The sequence below is a fragment of the Somniosus microcephalus genome, chromosome 13 (assembly GCF_052327205.1).
Source record: "Somniosus microcephalus isolate GS21.2 chromosome 13, FLI_Smic_1.0, whole genome shotgun sequence".
NCBI classification, from domain to species: domain Eukaryota; kingdom Metazoa; phylum Chordata; class Chondrichthyes; order Squaliformes; family Somniosidae; genus Somniosus; species Somniosus microcephalus.
In genome coordinates this window covers 30590798-30609232 of record NC_140999.1, presented here as the reverse complement: position 1 = coordinate 30609232, position 18435 = coordinate 30590798, and the positions used below count along the sequence as shown (strand labels likewise).

The following is an 18435-nucleotide window of genomic DNA, read 5'->3' as shown; positions in this document are numbered from 1 at the left end:
GAGGTACATGAAGGGATGGCTAGAGCAAATAGGGTGTTGGGGTGCATCCATAGGACAATTGAGTACAAGATGAGGTGTACTATTTTGTCCTTGTAAAAGACCTTTGTCAGGCCTCACTTGGAATACTGTGTCCAATTTTGGTCTTCCCACATGGTAGATGATATTGAAGCTTTGGAAAGGGTGCAGAGGAGGACCACTAGACTAATTCCCAGTTTACAGAATCTTAGGCCTCGATTTCCTCTACCTCGGTGGGTCTGTGGCGTGCAACGTCAGTGGCGGGTTGCGACACCGCTGCAGGCTCCAGCTTACTGTGTAGAATGATTTTACGTTGATTGGGCTTGTTAAGCCCGCCCAGCGCATTTGCCGGTCAATTGAAGGAAGCGGGTCTGGTGATGTAATTTAATGACGCGGCATCAGCCGGTTTCCTTAAAGGGACCATGTGCAAATTTATTTGACAGTTGTGCTGTCAGTGTTCTACAGCATTGAGGTGCTACAAACACTGACAAGCACTGTACAGAGGTGCACTGCTGCACCCAGGTTCTCCCATGACTCCCATAACCATATGGAGGGAGTCACAGCACGCAGGGAGGTTCTCTTCCCTTCCAATGGGTGGAAGACACCTCACCAGGAGACCAACATAGCCTCCTTGCACATTGTATAGGAGGACACAAGCAGGGATGTCGTCAGGAGGACCAGGTTGCAGTGACGCAAACCTTTCAATGATCTCAGTAGATCACAAAATGTTACTGCAAAGCCACACTCTGCCTCATCCTGCTGTGCCACTCATCACATCCCCATCACTCTGCCTTCCCTACCCTACTCCTGCACATCCTTACTCACCCCAACTTACCTTGCACCTTCACCCATCCCCCTCTATCTACATTATCACTTCCCCATCTCACTAGCCACCCCTCACACTCACCCTCATTCTAGTGCAATCATACCAACTAACAACACACAAGAGCAGGCACTTGGATGTTTTAGCCAATGTTCATGTGAAGATTCTGTTAATGTGGTGTCAAACATTGAAATCTTTATTTTCAACACTTTGCGTTCTTGGACAGATCTGTGTGCACCTTTGGAAGTGGCTTAGTGAGTTGCAGTGAATGGTGAGACATAACAGTACCCCCTGCAATGGTGATGAGTGGGAAAGGCATGGCTTGGACAATGTAGGGATGCTTTATGTTGTTGGCGTGGGGTGGTGCCAACCTGGCACATCATGTGGCAGCCAGGGTGTACCCGCTGTCAAAAAAAATTTCCCACCCGACCCGCCAACGAACGCGCCCGCTGACGCCCCCGAAAAATTCCCCCCAAAGCTATCAAGGTAGGCGAAAAGGACATAAGAACATAAGAAATAGGCCCCTCGAGCCTGCCCCGCCATTCAATAAGATCATGGCTGATCTGATCTTGGCCTCAACTCCACTTCCCTGCCCGCTCCCCATAACCCTTGACTCCTCTGTAGCTGAAATATATGTCTGTCTCCGCCTTGAATATATTCAATGACTCAGCCTCCACAGCGCTCTGGGGTAAAGAATTCCAAAGATTCACGACCCTCTGAGAGAAGAACTTCCTCCTCATCTCCATTTTAAATGGGTGACCCCTTATCCTGAAACTATACCCTCCTAGTTCTAGATTCCCCCACGAGGGGAAACATCCTCCCTGCATCTACCCTGTCAAGCCCCCTCAGAACCTTATATGCTTCAATAAGATTGTTAGATCCGTGATTCTGAGAGTATGATGTTTTTCAATAACCACACGGATGCTGTAACTTAACAATCAACAGGTATTTACTGGAGTAGGGTAGTCTCAAGACTGGGGGTACAGAGGCATGCTCAAGGCTTATATACAGGTGTGGTCACTGCCGGTACTACAGTATACAGGAGCTGTAAAAGTAGTTCTCTCTTAAAGGTACATACACTACAATTCCTCCCCTTTTAGATTAGCAGTACCCATAATATTCAAATAACAATTAACACTTCTGGAAAGCTCGTCTACGTTCGTCATTCCACTTCCATGGTACCCCTGTTTGCAGTAGGATGTTCAGTGGGTGTAATACCGTGGACAAATTTGGTAAGAACTTATGGTAGTAGTTTACCAGCCCGAGGAACGACCTCAGTTGTGACACATTTTCCGGTGCTGGAGCCTTGACTACTGCCTCAATCTTTTCAGGGGACTTATGTAACCCCTCTTCATCGATGACGTGGCCACAATACGAGATCTGCTTCTGGAAAAACTCGCACTTGTGGCGATTAGCTCGTAGCCCATATTCCTTTAATCTGGTGAGCACCTTCTCCAAGTTGGCAAGGTGATCACTGTCATTTTCGCCCGTGACCAGGGTGTCGTCCAAAAAACACTGGGTCCCTGGAATCCCTTGCAGGACTTGATCCATCGCCCTTTGCCAAATAGCCGGAGGCGATGCTACCCTGAACACCAGCCGGTTGTATTGATAGAGACCTGTATGAGTGTTGATCGTGAGGTATTGTTTCAAGGCTTCTTCTACCTCCATTTGCAAGTACACCTGGGCTAGATCAATTTTGGTGAAGCGTTTACCTCCAGATAGCGAGGCGAAAATATCCTCAATTCGTGGAAGCGGATATTGTACCGTGTGAAGGACTGGGTTCACTGTCACCTTAAAATCCCCACAGATGCGGACCTTCTTTGGTTCCCCAGGCGTATTACTCAACGACCTCTTCATTACAGGAACGATGGGTGTAGCCCACTCGCTCCAGTCTACTTTGGACAGTACTCCTGAACGTTCCAACCCTTCCAGCTCTGCTTCAACGGCTGGTCTGATCGCATAAGGCACTGGTCTGGCCTTAAGAAATTTTGGGCTTGCATTTTCCTCTATTTTAATCGTTGCTGTTATGCCTTTTAGTGTTCCGAGTCCCTCCTGGAACACTTCTTTTGCGTCAGTTAGCATTTTTGACAGTCGTCCAGGTGTGACGTCGTCATCCTTTTTGGCCTCAACCTTCAGTGCCTGTATGGAATGCCAGTCTAATTGTATCTTCCGGATCCATTCACGTCTTAGCAGTGGTGGTCCTCCATCTGGCAATACATATAAGTCCATTTTGGGTATTTCCTGGCCTTTGTATATCACTTTCACCCTTATTTTTCCTTTGGGGTAGACTTTTTGCCCCATGTACGTCTTCAAGACAATCTCTGTAGCTTTCAAGGGTATATGTGAAAATAGCCGCTTGTAGTCCCTTTGGTTTATGACTGTTAGGGCTGATCCTGTGTCCAATTCCATTTTCACTTGGACTCCGTCTATCTTGAGTGTAACCCAGATAGTCTGGTGATCCTCCATTTCTGTTACCTTATGTAGTTTCAGACAACCCAGCTCCTTGCTTCCGGAGTCTGTGTCACTTTTCTGTTCGTCTGAACTACTGTCCATCACCTGGTGTACCTTTTTGTACTTCTCCTGTGGAGATTTCTTACTGTTGGTTTTCTTCCCAGACCTGCAGACTCTTGCTATGTGTCCTGCTTTTCCACACTGTCTGCACACTTGGTCCTTGAACCAACAATCCTTCTGGTCATGTGTTGTTCTGCCGCAGCGATAGCACTTCCCTGTTCCATAGGACATTTCATTGGTGCCATATTCTTGCGGTCTCCGTTGTATCTCTGCAGCGCCCCTTGCGGCTGCTTCGTGTGATACTGCCATACTGAAAGCCTTGTCCAGCGTAAGATCCTTTTCTGATAGAAGCTGTTTCTGGGTTCCTTCACTTTGAAGCCCACACACAAACTTGTCCTTTAACGTATCTGCTAGTCCCACTCCAAACTGGCAGTGTTTCGAAAGCTTGCGCAGTTCCGTTAGGTACTCAGCATTGCTTTCGTCTTTGTGTTGGTTCCTTTTATGGAACTTAAATCGTTCTGCTATCAGCAGCGGTGTGGGGTTTAAGTGGTCCTCTAGGATTTCTACTATGCTTTCGAAATTCTTATTCACAGGCTTCTCTGGGGTTATTAGGTTTCGCAGTAACCCATAAGTTTTTGCACCCATGGAATTTAACAAAACCAGTGCTTTCCTAGCATCTGGCACTTCATTCGCCCTGCAGTACACCTCAATACGTTCCACATATGTCGCCCAATCTTTGACTTCATTGTCGAACGTAGAGATACTGCCACTCTTCGGCATCCCTGGGTGTGATTTAACTGTCAAAAATGGCGTCTCCCGCGCTCTCCCTTCTTCTCCGCTGGCACAAAATGGCGTCTCCTGCGCTTGCCTTTCTTCCCGCGCTCGCCCTTCTTCTCCACTGCGGCTTCTAAAAATGGCGTCTCCCGCGCTCTTCCTTCTTCTCCACAGCTCAATGGCGTCTCCCGTGCTCTCCCTTCTTCTCCCCGCGGACACTGTTCAGGCCTTGAGCCCTGGCTGCGCTCTGCGCATTTTTTTTTCTGTGCGCCTTTCCCGTTTCCGCCGCTCGGTCCTGAACCCGGCTGCTGCTTTACCCTCTCTCTCTCCGTTTTGTTTTTCCTCGACACCGCTCGGTTTTCAACCCCCGGCTGTGCCCTGTGCGCTTCACCCTCTATCTTACCCCGTCGACGCTGCTCGGCTTTTTCTCTGCCGTCGGTCGGCTCCAGCCGCCGCTGTCCGGGAAGGGTCTGCGCTGTACCTGGTACCTGTCGTCAGTCTGTTGCTGATCGTCGTGGCTGGGGAACCAAGCTCGGCTCTCCATAGCCTCCCCTGCGATGTTCACTCTCTGCCGGACAACTGGGCGGTTGCTTGTGGTCGACGCCCGTGTTTCTGGCCTCGACTTTCTTCCACCGCCCTCCCGGAGCGAATCCTCGAAAGGAAATGCAGAGTTGCAGGTAGATTCGAATCGACACTCGTCGCCACTGTTAGATCCGTGATTCTGAGAGTATGATGTTTTTCAATAACCACACGGATGCTGTAACTTAACAATCAACAGGTATTTACTGGAGTAGGGTAGTCTCAAGACTGGGGTACAGAGGCATGCTCAAGGCTTATATACAGGTGTGGTCACTGCCGGTACTACAGTATACAGGAGCTGTAAAAGTAGTTCTCTCTTAAAGGTACATACACTACAAAGATCACCTCTCATTCTTCTAAATTCCAATGAGTCTATGCCCAGCCTGCTCAACCTTTCTTCATAAGACAACCCCTTCATCTCAGGAATTAACCTTCTCGGAACTGCCTCCAAAGCAAGTATATCCCTCCTTAAATAAGGAGGCCAAAACTGTACGCAGTACTCCAGGTGTGGTCTCACCAAAAGAGTTGGGACTCTACACTTTAGAGAAGCATAGAAGATGATCTGATTGAGGTTTATAAGATAATGAAGGAAATAGATTGTATTCCAGTTGACAGTTGTTCCAATTAAATTGGTTAGAGAGGACCAGGTCAACATGGTTTCAGGTGGGATGAAGAGTGTATATTGAGGCAATAGCAAAATACTGTGGATGCTGGAAATCTGAAATAACAAACAGAACTGGTAAAAGTTGGGGATGTAACAGATTTTAAGCAGGTGCAGAGGCAGGGAAAGGGGGGGGTGGAGGGGAGGAAGGAACTGAAACATAGAAACATAGAAGATAGGAGTAGGAGTAGGCCATTCGGCCCTTCGAGCCTGCTCCGCCACTCAATGAGATCATGGCTGATCATCCAAATTCAGTACCCTGTCCCTGCCTTCTCCCCATATCCCTTGATCCCTTTACCCTTAAGAAATATATCCAACTCCATTTTGAATATATTTAATGAACTGGCCTCCACCGCCTTCTGTGGCAGAGAATTCCACAGGTTCACCACTCTCTGGGTGAAGAAATTCCTCCTCATTTCAGTCCTAAATGGCTTACCCCTTATCCTTAGACTATGACCCCTGGTTCTGGACTCCCCGGCCATCAGAAACATCCTTCCTGCATCTAGTCTGTCCAGGCCTGACAGAATTTTATAAGTTTCGATGAGATCCCCTCACAATCTTCTAAACTCCAGTGAGTATAAGCCCAATCGACACAATCTCTCCTCATACGTCATTCCTGCCATCCCAGGTATCAGCCTGGTGAATCTTCGCTGCACTCCTTCCATGGCAAGAACGTCCTTCTTCAGGTAAGGCGACCAAAACTGCACACAATACTCAAGGTGCGGTCTCACCAAGGCCCTGTACAACTGTAGCAAGACATCCTTGTTCCTGTACTCGAACCCTCTTGCTACGAAGGCCAACATACCATTTGCCTTCTTAACCGCCTGCTGCACCTGCATGCTTACCTTCAGCGACTGGTGCACAAGAACACCCAGGTCTCTTTGCACTTCCCCTTCTCCCAATCTATTGCCATTCAAATAATAATCTGCCTTCCTGTTTTTGCCACCAAAGTGGATAACCTCACATTTATCCACATTATAGTGCATTTGCCATGTTTCTGCCCAATCACCCAATCTGTCCAAATCGTACTGGAGTTTCTCGACATCCTCCTCACAGCTTACCCTCCCACCCAGCTTTGTGTCGTCTGCAAATTTGGAGATATTACATCCAATTCCCTCGTCCAGATCATTAATATATATTGTGAACAGCTGGGGTCCTAGGACCGATCCTTGCGGTACCCCACTAGTCACTGCCTGCCACTCGGAAAACGACCCGTTTATTCCAACTCTCTGCCTTCTGTCCGCCAACCAGTTCTCTATCCAAGTCAATACCTTGCCCCCAATCCCATGTGCCTTAATTTTGCACGCTAATCTCTTATGTGGGACCTTATCGAAAGCCTTCTGAAAGTCCAAATACACCACATCCACTGGTTCTCCCTTATCTATTTTACCAGTTACATCCTCAAAAAATTCCAGTAGATTAGTCAAGCATGATTTACCCTTTGTAAATCCATGTTGACTTTGTCCGATCCTGTCGCTGCCTACCAAGTGCTCTGCTATTACATCTTTTATAATAGATTCTAGCATTTTCCCCACTACCGATGTCAGGCTTACCAGTCTATAATTCCCCGCTTTTTCTCTACCACCTTTTTGAATAATGGGGTAACATTAGCTACCCTCCAATCCATGGGTACTGTTCCAGAGTCTATCGAGTTCTGGAAGATGACCAGCAATGCATCTACTATTTCTAGGGCCACTTCCTTAAGTACCCTGGGATGTAGATTATCAGGCCCTGGGGATTTATCAGCCTTCAGTCCCATCAATTTTCCTAACACCATTTCCCTACAAATACTGATTTCTTTCAGTTCCACCCTTTCATCAGGCCCTATGTTCCCCGGCATCTCTGGGAGGTTATTTGTGTCCTCCTTTGTGAAGACAGAACCAAAGTATGAATTTAGTTGGTCTGCCATTTCTTTGTTTCCCATTATAAATTCCCCTGATTCTGACTGCAAGGGACCTACGCTTGACTTCACCAATCTTTTTCTCTTCACATATCTATAAAAGCTTTTACAGTCAGTTTTTATGTTCCTTGCTAGCTTACTCTCATATTCTATTTTCCCTTTCTTAATTAATCCCTTTGTCCTCCTTTGTTGAATCCTAAACTGCTCCCAATCCTCAGGATTATTGCTTTTTCTGACCAATTTATATGTCGTCTCCTTGGATCTTATGCTATCCCTAATTTCCCTTGTTAGCCACAGTTGAGTCACCTTTTTTGTTTTATTTTTATGCCAAACTGGGATGAACAAATTCTGTAGCTCATCCATTCGGTCTTTGAATGTTTGCCATTGCCTATCCACCGTCAACCCTTTGAGTGCCATTCCCCAATCAATCCTACCCAACTCGCTCCTCAGGCCATCGTAGTTTCCTTTATTTAAATTGAGGACCTTTATTTAAATTGAGTCAACTACTTCATTCTCCATCTTAATGAAGAATTCGATCATATTATGATCGCTCAGACACAAGGGGCCTCGTACAACAAGATTGCTAATTAATCCTTTCTCGTTACATAATACCCAGTCTAAGATGGCCTGATCTCTGGTTGGTTCCGCGACATATTGGTCCAGGAAACCATCCCGTAAACACTCCAGGAATTCCTCCTCCACAGTATTGTTACTAATTTGGTTGGCCCAATCTATATGTAGATTAAAGTCACCCATGATGACTGCTGTGCCCTTATTGCACGCTTCTTTAATTTCCCTTTTCATGCCATCCCCAAACTCCGCCTTACTGTTGGGAGGTCTATATACCACTCCCACTAATGTTTTTTTCCCCTTAGTATTTCTCAATTCTACCCATACAGATTCCACATCATCAGAGCTAATATCCTTCATTACAATTGTATTAATCCCTTCTTTAACCAGTAATGCTACCCCACCTCCCTTTCCTTTTTGCCTATCTTTCCTGAATATCGAATACCCCTGGATGTTGAGTTCCCAGTCTTGGCCATCCTTGAGCCACGTTTCCGTAATCCCAACCAAATCATATTCGTTTACCTCTATTTGCGCAGCCAATTCGTCCACCTTATTACAAATGCTCCTCGCATTAAGGCACAAAGCCTTCAGGCTTGTTTTTTTAACGCTCTTAGACCTATTAGAATTATTATTTACTGTGGCCACGTTTGATTTAAACCGTTGATTTCTCTGACTGCCACTTTTGTTTTTCTCCTTCCTATCTTTTGCTTTTATCCCTGTTTCCCTTTCCTCTGTCTCCCTGCTCAGGTTCCCAACCCCCTGCCATTTTAGTTTAAACCCCCCCGAACAGTGCTAGCAAACCTCCCCGCAAGGATATTTGTCCTGCTCTGGTTCAGGTGCAACCCGTCCGACTTGTACAAGTCCCACCTTCCCCAGAAGCAGGCCCAGTGATCCAGGAAACTAAAGCCCTACCTCCTGCACCAACTCTTTAGCCACGCATTCATCTGCTCTATCCTTCTATTCCTATACTCACTAGCACGTGGCACCGGGAGTAATCCAGAGATTACAACCTTTGAGGTCCTGCTCTTTAATCTGCTACCTAGCTCCCTAAATTCTTGCTGCAGGACCTCATCCCTCTTCCTACCCATGTCATTGGTCCCAATGTGAACCACGACCTCTGACTGTTCACCCTCCCCCTTCAGAATGCCCTGCAGCCGTTCAGTGACATCCTTGACCCTGGCACCAGGGAGGCAACAAACCATCCTGGAGTCACGTCTACGGCCACAGAAACGCCTATCTGTTCCCCTTACGATAGAATCCCCTACCACTATTGCTCTCCCACTCTTTTTCCTCCCTCCCTGAGCAGCAGAAGCACCCCTGGTGCCGGGAAGTTGGCTGCTGCTGCCTTCCTCTGGTAAGTCATCCCCCTCAACAGTATCCAAATCAAAGGGACAGCCTGTGCTAGAAGGCAAGGCAGGAGAGATTAAATGTTACAAATGGGGATGGCAGAATCATCAACAGCTGCCGCCTGAAAAAATGGGGGGGTGGGGGGCGGTTATAGTCTGAAATTGTTGAACTCAATGTTGAGTCCAGAAGGCTGTAAAGTGCCTAATCGAAAGATGAGGTGCTGTTCCTCGAGCTTACGTTGAGCTTCATTGGAACAGTGTAAGAGGCCGAGGACAGGGAGGTCAGAGTGGGAGTGAAGCGGAGAATTAAAGTGACAAGCGGCCGGAAGCTCGGGGTCCCCCTTATGGACTGAACGGAGGTGTTCCGCAAAGCGGTCGCCCAATCTGCGTTTGGTCTCCCCAATGTAGAGGAGACTACATCGTGAGCAGCGAATACAGTATACTAAATTGCAAGGAGTACAAGTAAATCGCTGTTTCACCTGGAAGGGGTGTTTGGGATCCTGGACAGTGGGCAGGGAGGAGGTAAAAGGGCAGGTGTTGCATCTCCTGCGCTTGCATGGGAAGGTGCCGTGGGGAGGGGAGGGGCTGTTGGGGGTGCTAGAGGAGTGGACCAGGGTGTCGTGGAGGGAGCGGTCCGTTCGGAATGCGGAAAGGGGAGGTGAGGGGAAGATGCATTTGGTGGTGGGGTTGCATTGGAGGTGGTGGAAATGGCGGAGGATGATCCGTTGAATGTGGAGGCTGGTGGGGTAAAAGGTGAGGACAAGGGGAACCCTGTCATGTTTCTGGGAGGGAGAAGGGGTGAGAGCAGATGTGCGGGAAATGGAATGGACACGGTCGAGGGCCATGCCAACCATGGTAGAGGGGAATCCTTGACTGAGGAAAAAGGAAGACATATCTGAAGCACTGGTATGGAAGGTGGCATCGTCAGAACAGATGCGGCAGAGATGGAGAAACTGGGAGAATGGAATAGAGTCCTTACAGGAAGCGGGGTGGGAGGAAGTGTAGTCCAGGTAGCTGTGGGAGTCAGTGGGCTTGTAGTGGATGTTTGTCGATAGCCTATCGCCAGAAATGGAGACAGAAAAGTCAAGGAAGGGAAGAGAAGAGTCGGAGATGGACCATGTGAAGGTGAGGAAAGGGTGGAAATTGGAAGCAAAGTGAATGAAATTTTCCAGTTCAGGGCGAGAGCAGGAAACGGCACCAATACAGTCAGCAATGTACTGGAAAAAGAGGTGAGGGAGGGGACCTGAGTAGGACTGGAACAAAGAATGTTCCACATATCCCACAAAAAGACAGGCATAGCTAGGGTCCATGCGGGTTCCCATAGCAACACCCTTAATTTGGAGGAAGTGAGTGGAGTCAAAGGAGAAGTTGTTCAATGTGAGAAAAAGTTCAACCAGGCAGAGGAGGGTGGTGGTGGATGGGGACTGGTTGGGCCTCTGTTCAAGGAAGAAGCGGAGTGCCCTCAGGCCGTCCTGGTGGGGGATGAAGGTATAGAGGGATTGGACGTCCATAGTGAAAAGGAGATGGTTGGGCCAGGAAACTGGAAACTGTTAAAGTGGGGGAGGGTGTCAGAAGAGTTGCGCATGTAGGTGGGAAGAGACTGGACAAGGGGAGAAAAAATAGAGTCGAGATAGGAAGAAATCAGTTCCATGGGACAAGAACAGACTGAAACAATGGGTCTACCAGGGCAGTCCTGTGTGTGGATCTTGGGAAGGAGGTAGAAGCGGGCTGTGCAGGGTTGGGGGACAATGAGGTTTACAGCCATGGAGGAAAGATCTCCAGAGGAGATGAGGTCAGTGACAGTCTTGGAAACAATGGCTTTCAGAGTTCTCAATCTACCTGGACCCCTTCTTCTGACCTCTTACCCTCTCTAGATCTTTTCATTGCTAACTGCCAGCGTGACATCGGCCGTCTCAATTTCTCTGCTCCCCTCACTCACTCCAACCTACCTCCCTCTGAACTTGCAGCACTCCGTTCTCTCCGATCCAAACCTAACATCATCATTAAGCCTGCTGACAAGGGTGGTGCCGTTGTTGTTTGGCGAACCGACCTCTACCGTGCGGAGGCAGACTGCCAACTCTCTGACACATCCTCCTACCTCCCCCTGGACCATGACCCCACTACTAAACATCAAGCCATTGTTTCCAAGACTGCCACTGACCTCATCTCCTCTGGAGATCTTCCCTCCATGGCTGTCAACCTCATAGCCCACTTCTACCGCCTTTCCATAATCCACAAACAGGACTGCCTTGGTAGACCCATCGTTTCAGCATGTTCTTTCCCCACGGAACTGATTTCATCAAATCTCGACTCTATTTTTTCTCCCCTTGTCCAGTCTCTTCCCACCTACATTTGCGATTCTTCCGACGCCCTCCGCCACTTTAACAGTTTCCAGTTTCCTGGCCCCAACCGCCTCCTTTTCACTATGGACATACAATCCCTCTGCATCTCCATCTCCCACCAGGATGGCCTGAGGGCGCTCCACTTCCTCCTTCAACAGAGGCCCAACCAGTCCCCATCCACCACCACCCTCCTCCACCTGGCTGAACTTGTTCTCACATTGAACAACTTCTCCTTTGACTCCACTCACTTCCTCCAAATTAAAGTTGTTGCTATGGGAACCCGCATGGGTCCTAGCTATGCCTGCCTTTTCATGGGATATGTGGAACATTCTTTGTTCCAGTCCTACTCAGGTCCCCTCCCTCACCTCTTTTTCCATTACATTGATGACTGTATTGGTGCCGTTTCCTGCTCTCGCCCTGAACTGGAAAATTTCATTCACTTTGATTCCAATTTCAACCCTTTCCTCACCTTCACATGGTCCATCTCCGACTCTTCCCTTCCCTTCCTTGACTTCTCTGTCTCCATTTCTGGCAATAGGCTATTGACAAACATCCACTACAAGCACACTGACTTCCACAGCTACCTGGGCTACACTAGGTTACAAGAATATGGGCTACGAGCCAACCGCCCCAAATGCGAGTTTTTCAGGAAACAAATCTCGTATTGTGGCCACGTGATTGATGAAGAGGGGTTACATAAGTCCCCAGACAAGATTGAGGCAGTAGTCAAGGCTCCAGCACCGGAAAATGTGTCGCAACTGAGGTCGTTCCTCGGGTTGGTAAACTACTACCATAAGTTCTTGCCAAATTTATCTACAATTCTGCACCCACTGAACGCCCTGCTGCAAACTGGAGTAGCATGGAAATGGAGTGATGAGTGTAAGCGTGCCTTTCAGAAATGTAAATGCCTAATCACTTCAAAAGAAGTATTGGCCCATTACAATCCAACACTACCGATTCGGTTGGCATGTGATGCATCTCCTTACGGCATTGGAGCGGTGCTGTCACACAAATTCCTTGATGGTTCAGAGAGCCCAATAGCCTTTGCGTCGTGTTCGTTAACCTCAGCTGAGCATAACTACGCCCAGATTGACAGGGAGGCCCTCAGCCTGGTGTGGGGGGTGAAGAAGTTCAATCACTATCTGCACGGGCAGAAATTCACCCTACTGACTGATCACCAGCCTCTTGTCTCCATTTTTAACCCAAAGAAGGGCGTTCCGGTGATGACAGCGCAACGGCTGCAAAGATGGTCACTTTTTCTAGGGGCACATCAGTATGACATAGAGTACAAGGGTACGAAACAGCATGGAAACGCTGATGGGCTGTCGCGCCTGCCGTTGCCTACGGTGGAGGAAGCACCTGCAGTGGACCCTGTTGAGATATTCCATTCGACCATAGTCGAATGTCTACCTGTTACAAACTCAAGTTTAGAGAAGGAAACCCGAAATGACCTGACACTCTCTCGGGTCTATGATTTGACGGTGAAGGGATGGCCAGCACATGGCGACTCACTGTTGCCAGCATTCTCGCCAAGGAGAGAACAGCTGTCAGTGTGCCGGGGGACCTTGATGTGTGGATCCCGAGTGGTAATTCCACCCAAGTTGAGAGATAGAGTGCTCAATGAGCTTCATGAGGGTCATCTGGGAGGGGTAAAAATGAAGAGCCTAGCCAGGGCGTTTGTGTGGTGGCCGGGAATCGATAAAGAAATCGAGGAAATGACCAAGAGATGCACAGGATGCCAGAAAGTCCAAAACGCTCCACCACAGGCCCCGCTACACCCATGGGAGTGACCCTCATCTCCATGGCAACAGGTACACATTGATTTTGCTGGTCCATTTATGGACTCAATGTTTTTAATCGCTGTGGATGCACATTCGAAATGGCCAGAGGTCATCAAAATGTCCTCCACCACCACGGAGAACACTATTGCAGTCCTACGGACCATCTTCGCCAGGAATGGCTTGCCAGAACAGATTTGCTCCGACAATGGACCACAGTTTGTGTCCGAGGATTCCCGGAGGTTTTTGAGGAATAATGGGGTAAAGCATTACACATCTGCCCCATATCATCCAGCCACAAATGGATTGGCTGAGAGGTTTGTTCAGACCTTTAAGAAAGCAATAAAGGCGATGTATAACGACAACATACCACTACAACACAAGGTGGATAATTTCTTGTTTGCTTACCGGAATGCGACACATGCAGTCACCAACCAAGCTCCAGCCATAATGTTCTTTAACCGAAGGTTAAGATGTCGCCTGGATTTGCTCAAACCAAACATAAGACGAGATGTTGAGGATAAGCAATTCCAGCACATAAATGAGAAGCCAACCAGGAGCTTCAAGATAGGGCAACCAGTCTTGGCCCGCGACTACCGAACAGAAAAATGGCAGCCAGGAACGATATGCACACAGCAGGGACCACTAATGTACACAGTGGATGTTGGAGAGAGCATCGTGAGACGCCATGCTGACCAGATTCTAGAGTCACAGGAACAAGTCAAACCCATACCACGAGCATGCGCACCTGGTGATGAACCCGAAGTACAGATTGCGTCTACCTCAGAATCAGTGGTATTGGAAGCTGACGAACCAACCAATGACAATGAGCCAGAATCGACTCCGCCGCAAGAGCAGGATACTCGAGAAAGGCGCTATCCAGACAGGATCAGGAAGCCTCCTCAAAGACTGAATTTATAAATGATTACTTCAGCTGATGTATATAGTACAGAGAAAATTGTAATTGTAATTAGTTATTATTTAATTGTTAAATGAATGTTATGTACTGTTTATCTAAAAGGGGAGGAATTGTTGTGTATGTACCTTTAAGAGAGAACTGCTTTTATACTGTAGTACCGGCAGTGACCACACCTGTATATAAAGCCATAGCAGGCTTCTGTACTTTCAGTTTCCAGCATACCCTCTGTTCAGTAAACACCTATTATTACCGTTCTCCTGCAGTCCATGTGTTATTGATACGCGGACACTACACCGAGAACTGTGCACAGTACTCCAGATGTGATCTAACCAGGGCTTTGTATAGCTGTAGTAAAACTTCCTCCCCTTTATATTCGAGCCCTCTAGTTAGAAAGGATAACATTCCATTAGCCTTTTTCACAGAATCATGGAATCATAGAATGATACAGCACAGAAGGAGGCCATTTGGCCCATCATGCTTGTGTCGGCTTTTGGTAGAGCTATCCAATTAATCCCTGCCCTGCTCTTTCCCCATAGCCCTATAAATTTATTCCCTTCAAGTATCTATTCAATTCTCTTTTGAAAGTTACTAATTGAATCTGCTTCCATGACCCTTTCAGGCAGTGAATTCCAGATCACAACATCTCGCTGAATAAAAAAATTATTCCTCATGTCACGTCTGGTTCTTTAAATCTGTGTCCTATGGTTACCGACCCTCTGCCACTGGAAACAGTTTCTCCTTATTTACTCTATCAAAACCATTCATGGTTTTGAACACCTCTGCCAAATCTCCTCTTAACCTTCTCTGCTCTAAGAAGAAAAATCCCAGCTTCTCCAGTCTCTTCACATAACTGAGGTCCCTCATCCCTGGTACTATTCTAGTAAATCTCTTCTGCACTCTCTCCAAAGCCTTATCATCCTCCCTGAAGTGTAGTGCCCAGAATTGAACACAATACCCCAGCTGAGGCCTAACCACTGTTTTATAAAGGTTTACCATAACTTCCTTGCTTTTGCATGCTATTCCTCACCCGCAACCGGAGCGAGGTATTCGGCGAGTCGGGCGGAAGGCAGCGCAGCGCATCGAGCAGCAGCAGCAGCCACGTCGACCCGCTGGAGCTCGTCGGCTGGCAGCTCCTCAGCTGGAAGGCATTCCGACTGGGAGGAGGGGAGCCGAGCATGGTGGCCAGAGGCCGGACCGGAAGCGGGAGAAGCAGGCCCCGGACCGTCGGACCGTGGAGCCGGTGACGGTGAGGTGGAGGCCACGGCGACCGGAGGATGGCGAGTCAAGCGGAGGCAGCGTAGTGCATCGAGCAGCAGCCACGACGACTCGCAGTCCGACTGGGAGGAGGGGAGCCGGGAATGGTGGCCAGAGGGTGAGTGGGAGAAGCAGGCCACCACACGGGGAGCCGAGCCGGCAACAGTGAGGAGGAGGCCGCGGTGACGAGGAGGACGGAGCGGCTGAGGGACAGCGTGCTCCCACTGCCACTGGATGCCAAAGAATTGACTTTCTGAACACGGCGCTGTAAGAATAGCTGACGTGTCCCCACGGGGAGTAAGCATTCCATTGTACTAGTTACATATGGCAAATAAAATTGAATTGAATTGAATTGAATTAAAGCCAAAGATCCCATATACTTTTTTTTAACAGCCTTCTCAACTTGTCCTGCTACCTTCAAAGATTTGTGTACATACACCCCAGGTCTTTCTGTTCCTGCACCCCCTTTAAAATTATACCATTTAGTTTATAATCCCTCTCCTCATTCTTCCAACCAAAATGTATCACTTCACACTTCTCTGCATTAAATTTAATCTGCCGTGTGTCTGCGCATTTCACCAGTCTGTCTATGACTATCCTCCTCATTGTTCACTACATTTCCGAGTTTCATATCATCTGCAAACTTTGAAATTATGCCCTGTGTACCCAAGTCCAGGTCATTAATATATATCAAAAAGAGCAGTGGTCCTAATACTGACCCCTGGGGCACACCAATGTATACCTCCCTCCAGTCTGAAAAACAACCGTTCACCACTACTCTCTGCTTTCTGTCCCTTAGCCAATTTTGTATCCATGCTGCCATTGTCCATTTAATCCCATGGGCTTTAATTTTGTTAACAAGTCTATTATGTGGTACTTCCCTCTCCATAACTTTATCAAAGAACTCGATCAAGTTAGTCAAACACGATTTGCCTGTAACAAATCCATGTTAACTTTCATTTATTGGCCCATACTTTTCCAAATGCCAATTAAATTTTGTCCTGGATTATTGTCTCTAAAAGTTTCCCCACCGCTGACGTTAGGCTGACTGGCCTGTAGTTGCTGGGTTTATCCCTCTCCCTTTTTTTAAACAGGGGTGTAACATTTGCAATCCTCCAGTCCTCTGGCACCACCCCCATATCCAAGAAGGATTGGAAGATTGTAGCCAAGCTCTCTGCAATTTCTACCCTTACTTCCCTCAGTAACCTAAGATGCATCACAACTGGACCAGGTGACTTTGAGGACTGCCAACCTTTTAAATACCTCCTTTTTATCTATTTTTATTCTATCCAATATCACTGCTGCCTCCTCCTTTACTGCTATATTGGCAGCATCCTACTCTCTAGTGAAGACAGATGCAAAGTATTTATTTAGTACCTCAGCTATGCCCTCTGCCTCCACAAGAATATCTCCTTTTTGGTCCCTAATCGGCCCCACCCTTCCTTTGACTACCCTTTTACTATTTATGTGTTTATATAAGACTTTTGGGTTCCCTCTCTCTTTGCCCCACTTATTCCCTTTTTAGATCTCCTCTGTATGTTCTATATTCAGCTTGGTTCTCTACAGTATTATGAACTTTACAATTGTCATAAACCTCCTTTTTTCTCATTTTAACCTCTATATCTTTTGTCGTCCACGGAGCTCTAGCCTTGGATGCCCTTCCTTTCCCCCTCATGGGAACCTGTCTGCTCTGTACCTGAACCGTCTCCTCTTTGAAGGCCTCCTATTGTTCAATTATTGTTTTACCTGCCAATTTTTGATTCCAATCCACCTGGGCTAGATCCCTTTTCAATTCACTGAAGTTAGCCCTCTACTAGTTAAGTATTTTACACTTGATTGTACCTTGTCCTTTTCCATAACTATTCTAAACCTGATATTATGCTCTCGCACTGAAACATGCTCTACTTGCCCCATTCCATTCCCCAGAACTAGCTCCAATACTGATTCCTTCCTCGTTAGGCTGGAAACACACTTATCAAGAAAGTTCTCTTGTACACATTTCAGAAATTCCTCCCCCTCTTTGCCCTTTACACTGTTACTATCCCAGTCTATATCAAGATAATTTAAGTCCCCCATTATCACTACTCCATAGTTCTTGCATCTTTTTGTAATTTGCCTGCAAATTTGCTCCTCTATCTCCTTCCTATTATTTGGTGGCCTATAATATACACCCAGGAATGTAATAGCTCCTCTATTGTTCCTTAATTCTGACCAAATAGGTTATGTCTTTGACCCCTCAACTACATCATCCCGCTCTAGTGCTATAATAGTTTCTTTGATCAATACTGCTACCCCTCCTTTTTTTCCCTTCCCTATCTTTCCTGAATACCTTGTAGCCAGGTATATTAAGTTCCCAATCCTACCCTTCTTTGAGCCAGGTCTCTGTTATTGCCACTATATCATCGTCCCATGCAGCTCACCAACCTTATTTACGCTACATGCATTTACGCACATGTACTCCAAACCCATCTTAGACTGGCTTGCATTTGCCCCTTGTCTGATCCCTCCTATTTCTAAACTATTCTTTACTCTAGTGCTAGTTGTCTCTCTGAGTCCTCTGTGCACCTGTTTCTCCTCTAATGTTTCATCATGGAGCCCATCCCCCTGCCAAATTAATTTAAACCCTCCCCCACTACCTTCATCAACCCTATGTTATTTCATCAAAGAACTCAATCATGTTTGTCAGACACAATTTGCCTTTAACAAATCCATGTTGGTTGTCATTTATTAACCCATGTTTTTCCAAGTCAAAATGAATTTTGTCCCGGATTATGGTCTCTAGAAGTTTCTCCACCATAAGGCTGACTGACCTATAGTTACTGATTTTATCCCTCTCCCCTTTTTTGACATTTACAACCCTCCAGTCCTTTGGCAGCACTTACATATCCAAGGAGATTGAAAGATTGTGGCCAAAGCCTCCACTATTCAACCCTATTCTCAAATAAGATCTGCTATTCGCAATT

The 18435-nt window shown here is 47.2% G+C and overlaps 1 protein-coding gene across 1 annotated transcript in view; it reads right to left on the bottom strand.

Moving 5' to 3' along the window:
• The window catches only part of LOC147108183 (small integral membrane protein 44-like), a 31159-nt gene that overhangs the window by 12259 nt on the left and 465 nt on the right, over positions 1 to 18435 (bottom strand). The window lies entirely within an intron of this gene.